At 35.7% G+C, this 5,879-nt stretch overlaps 1 pseudogene; it reads left to right on the plus strand.

The window, feature by feature from the left end:
* Nucleotides 1-1,857: 1,857 nt before the first annotated feature.
* LOC143613228 (U-box domain-containing protein 30 pseudogene) lies at nucleotides 1,858-3,916 on the plus strand (annotated as a pseudogene).
* The last annotated feature ends 1,963 nt before the right edge of the window (nucleotides 3,917-5,879 follow it).

Below are 5,879 nucleotides of genomic sequence, written 5' to 3' on the forward strand. Positions count from 1 at the left end.
ATAGTGTTTTTTGCATTGTGTTATTTAATTGTGTTTTCATTGTGTTTTTATTTTCATAGTGTTTTTTCCATAGTGTTTTTTACATTGTGTTTTTCATAGTGTTTTATTTTCCGACGAAATTTCCAAAGACTTTTCCGGCAAGGTGGCGGCGGTGGGCGGTGGTGGTTGTAGGAGATAAGTGATGATTTAAGTGGGTTTAATTAAGTGGGTTTTTGAAATTAAATTAAGTGGGTTTTCAATATTAAGGTATTAGACAAAAATACCCTCCTTCCTAGCCTTCTTAGGAAAATCAAACTTCTTATTTGATATTTTCTCTATATATAAATATATATTATATGAGTTGAGTTATAATAAGAAGATTAGTTTTTGTAAGAATGATAGTAAATAATCTTGTTCGTTCATTTTAGACTTGAATAGTTGAGATTGGATTAGAGAGAAAATCAAGTGTAAAACAAAGGTAAGGGCATACTAGGGATAACACATTTGTTGATTTTCTCTCTCCATATGCAAGACACATGTCAAATTCCCCTATCATTTTAAAACGTCCATAACTTTTTTTATACAACATTTTTTTTTCAAAACAATTTCACCTTTATAACGAGTGTTTTTATATCTTTTATATAAGTACCATATTGCTATATAAAAAAAAAATAAAATTTCGTGGGTTTTTCACAAATAGTGTTTTACCAAAATTGTGTTATGCAATTGTGTTTTATTTTCATAGTGTTTTTTGCATTGTGTTTTTTACATTGTGTTTTAATTAATTATGTTTTTGTCATTGTGTTTTTATTTTTATAATGTTTTTTCCATTGTGTTTTTTTCATTATGTTTTTTTCATTGTGTTTTTTCATAATGTGTTCCATTGTATTTTTTCCGGTGGCCATTTTCAGTTGATCATTTCCGGTAATTGTTTTTTGGCGAATTTTCGGTAAAATTTTCGGCGATTTTTCCAGCGAAATTTTCCGGTATTGTTTACCGGTGACTTTCCGACGAATTTTTCGAAGTCTTTTCCGGAAAGGTGGTGGACGCCACCAGTGCAGTGGTGGTTGTGGAAGATGAGTGAAAATTTAAGTGGGTTTATAAGATTAAATTAAGTGAGTTTTTGAAATTAAATTAAGTGGGTTTTCAATATTAAGGTAGTAGATTAAAATACTCTCATTTATAGTCTTCTTAAGAAAATCAAACTTCTTATTTGAACATTTCTCTATATTATATTACTATTTGTAGTCTCTACACCATTACACCCCAAAAACAAATTCTTACAATTTGCTGATTGGGCGCCATGTGTCGCAGTTCACCCTAATTTATAGCCCTTCCACTACGCATAGCCTTATAGCTTTAGTTACTTTTAGCTACACTTTCTACTAACAGACATATATGAAGTATCTTCTTCAAAGTGTGTTATTTCACCATTCAAAACAAGACCATTTGATTAAACAAAATGTAAGTATATCGAATGAAACAAATTTAGCATCCTCACCTAATTGGCCAAATTATTAAAGCTAAAGCAATTTGATACGCACAATTTGATACCTTAACAACATTTTATAAACTTATTACCAATTAGTCTAGCGGTTTGATGTTTGGGCCAGGAATAACAAATGGTACTATATTTGTACCGAACCGGCTTATCAGGTATTTTTTGTATCAACTTTATAGGATTGGTACGGTATATTATTGACACCGTACTAAACACTTTCAATACAAGTACCGATACATCATTTTTACGAATTTCAATACCAGTAGCGGTACCGAGCTTATCCTTGTTCCTCCAATAGTAGGATGGTGGGTTGAAAAAAAAAACAAACATTTTAAACAACTTTTAACAATTACAATTTTTCACCCTCATACTCCATTATTTACATAAACAACCTAACATTCAATATTTACAGTTTTACACCCATAATACATTATTCCATTTCGTCAGAAATAAAAAGGTCAGCACGTGTGAGCCTGGCCCGTGAGTTCACAGTGGGACCCACTTGTCCATCGTTTCCATCAAACAAAGCATTGAAAACAAAACACACTTGAAGAATTACACATCTCCATTAATTTTTTTTCTCTAAATTTAACCTGCTTTTGTGCAGCACTCCATTTTCCTATTATTCAGTGACTGTTAATTCTGCATCATCATTCCATTCAACCCATTTGATTGAATGAGATGTGAACCGCTTTGAATCCGGGTCGTGGGTCACCTTATTATCATCAGGATGTTTGTGATGATTGCCATGACATCACCCTAAAATATTCACTCTAAAAGTGAAAATGACTCGAACCCAGATGAGAGAGAAACAAGATTCATCGTAGACCATGTCTCAGTTCCACCAGATAAGCCTTCTCCGGCTAATTTACTCTTAAAATTGAATGTAATTTGTTTGTTTTTGTGTATGCACACCAAGTGTTTGTGAAAATGCCTGTGTTATCAATTTCATCGAATCGGGCCGGGGTAGAAGGGCAGGTGCTAGATATCGATACCGCGGTCAAGGACGGGGTGTTAGGAGGCGGTGCAGTCGGGTTCGGAGGCGGGTTTGATGAGAAAACTGATTTGAAGAAGATGATTGAAGAGTTGAACTCGTCGGATATACCGTCGGTGTTCATTTGCCCGATTTCACTCGACCCGATGGAAGACCCGGTTACGCTTTGCACCGGGCAGACGTATGACCGGGTTAATATCATGAAATGGTTCAGTTTAGGCCAATTCACATGCCCAACCACAATGCAAGAGCTTTGGGATCATTCACTTACCCCTAACAATACTCTTCAGAAGCTAATTCACACTTGGTTTTCGCAAATGTACTTTCGATATAAGAAGCGATCTGAAGATGTTCAAGGGACGGCGTGTGAGATAGTCGAGAAGCTTAGGACGGTTAAGGGCCAGGCGCGTGTGCAGTCACTTAAAGAGCTAAGACGAGTTGTAACGAATCATGTTATTGCGAGGGAAACAGTGGTTAACAAAGGAGGAGTGAGTCTGCTTTCGTTGTTATTAGGTCCTTATACATCACACGCTATCGGTTCAGAAGTAATCTCGATTCTAGTTCACTTGAATCTTGATTCATCTTCACGGGTGAATCTAATGCAACCTGCGAAGATATCGTTAATCATCGACATGTTAAACGAAGGGTCCATTGAAACAAAGATCAATTGCACATTGTTAATCAAACTCCTAACCGAAGAAAACGATTTCCAAGTCGAAAGCGTGTTGAGCCACAGGTTACTAGTCGGGTTAATGAGATTGGTTAAAGATAAACGACACCCAAGTGGGATTTCACATGGGCTTAGTTTAATCAAGTCAATATGCTCGCATAATCAAGTTAAAACCTTGATGGTTAACACGGGTGCGGTGCCACAATTAGTTGAATTGGTACCAATCTTAAAACATGAGTGTTTGGAATAAGCCCTTTTCGTTTTGGATGATTTATCAACCGTGCCCGAGGGCAAACGGGCTTTAAGCGAGTGTTCAAACACCATACCGAATATGGTGCGAGTATTAGTGAGGGTTTCTGAAAAGTGCACACAACATTCTTTGTCAATATTATGGTCTAAATGCAGACTTTCACCAAATGAGTGTTCATTGACGGCGGTTGATGTTGGTCTTGCTGCAAAGCTGTTGCTTGTTATTCAAAGTGGTTGTGATCCGTTATTGAAGCAACAATCGGCTGACCTGTTGAAGTTGTGCAGCTTAAATTATTCGGATTCGGTTTTCTTTTCTAAATGCAAGATTACAAGAACTATTCGGTGATGAGTAATGGTAATATCGCGTGTATAGTTGGTGATTCAGTTTGAGATTCGTGTTGAAGGGAAGATGATTTTTTACAGAGGTTTTTTTTGTTATTTGGTTTCGTGTTTCTGTTTTTAATATCATCTTTTGTTTTAGTTTATAGTGTTGCTTTGCTCACAGTGTCAAGATTGGTTGGATTGATAGATTGTTGACAGGGCAAAAATGTTGTCATTTGTTAGTAGAAATGACTCATAACTTGGATATGAACAGAGAAGCTTATTAGTGTAGCTGAATAATGCATTTTAAAATTGAATTTTATGATAGAAGTATGATGTTTTGTTAATCGATGGGCTAATTTGTATAAATTACCAATTCATGGTAAAACACATTGCAACTGATGGTCTAATTTGTTTAAATGCGTCACATCAGCTGCATTACATACAAATCTTGGAATCATATCCGCATCTTATTTAGTGCGAATCTAATTTACCCATGGTTCATTTTGTGGTCCTGTTTCTCGAGTTACGGGGAGAAAATGTTATGTCCGTTTTTTATGGTGTCATCTTGTAACGGAAACAGTTATGTGATGCTGAAAACGTAATGATTAAAGATTATGTCAATATACAATATATTGGTTATTTGGTTTGAAAGTAAATGTGAGTTATAAATTCATGTCAAGAAAGTTCTGAGGGCATTAAAGACCTATGGAATATGAGAATTTCATGCACAAATTAAATTTAGACCATTTTTAATGTGTATGAGGGGTCCATGCTGAAAAATTAATATTGCATGTGATATAAACGATCCTTAATATTTGAGTGGATTTTTTTTTAAATGAGAAATCAACCGTTAATACTGCTTTTAACGTTTTAGGCCTAATTCGTTCAGGAAGACCGTCTAGGAAGAAACTCATTACTATGGCAAAATACTCTCGAGTCAAGTTTCGAACCTGAGTTTATAAAATCTCAAAGAGTAAACTGCGGTTTTCGTCCATGTGGTTTGTCAAAATCTGCGGTTTTAGTCAAATAGTTTCAAATATGCGATTTTCATCCATATGGTTTCATTTCACTTGTAATTAAACCATACTCCACTATCCCCGTTAAGTCTGAACGTTAAACCCATTAGCGTGCCCCACAAGTGAGGGTCAGTTTTGTTCTTTTTCTCCCAAATAAACCCCAATCCTAATTCGCAAGCCCCTCGCGTGAGGGGCTGAAGTGTATTTGGGGGGAAAAAGAACAAATTTGCCCCTCGCATGAGGGGCACGCTGATGAATTTAACGATCAGACTTAACGGGGTTAGTGTGGTCGGGTTTAATTGCAAGTAAAATGAAACCATAAGGACGAAAATCGCATATTTGAAACTATTTGACTAAAACAGCATATTTGAATAAAGTACGTGGACGAAAACCGCAGTTTACTCAATCCCGAATCATAACCATAATTCCTTACAATTAGGCCAGAAGACCAACTGCCTAAATTCATAACGATATTTATGTGAGAGTGAAGTATTTTTTTTCTTTTCCAACTTTAGACTAAAAATTAAATTAAAAAAAGCGCATACTTTATTTCTCAATTCTCATTTCTCGCTCCTTTTCCCGTAATAAGTTTTTCAATGACAAGATTTATAATTATTCCACATTTATTATGTATGGAAAATAAATAAATAAAAAATCCTAACGACGCACATGTACCAAAACATAGATTTGCACATGTCATACAAAAGTACCAAATCTAAGCTAAACACACGGTACGCAAATTAACTAGACAGCAATATTCACTTGTATATGCGCAGTTGTGTGGATTACTCGGCATACATCCAAACAAGAAAGACATGGCTGGCATACACAGGTGAGGTGGTGTAGCTTGCAATGAGTCAATAACACCTGAAATATATAATTTTCAAGGTTACAAGGGCAAAGGAAAATATAAGGTCTTATATAATGATGACGAGTATTCGGATCTGCCTCCTTATCATATGAGGATTTAGGCCATAAAATTGTGACCTTCGTGTTGTAACGAAGAAGTAAAAAGAATTTCAGCTCAACATCGAACATGTGGTGGGGATCGTGGGGTGATGATGATGACATATCTTTCCATGCTACTTCTAGGAATGGTATTTTTAATGCGCGTTAGAATCATGTCTTGGCCCGATCTAAGCTGAT

Source organism: Bidens hawaiensis, unplaced genomic scaffold (assembly GCF_021521415.1).
Source record: "Bidens hawaiensis isolate Kalapana, Puna unplaced genomic scaffold, B.hawaiensis_p1.1 tig00036831_1, whole genome shotgun sequence".
NCBI classification, from domain to species: domain Eukaryota; kingdom Viridiplantae; phylum Streptophyta; class Magnoliopsida; order Asterales; family Asteraceae; genus Bidens; species Bidens hawaiensis.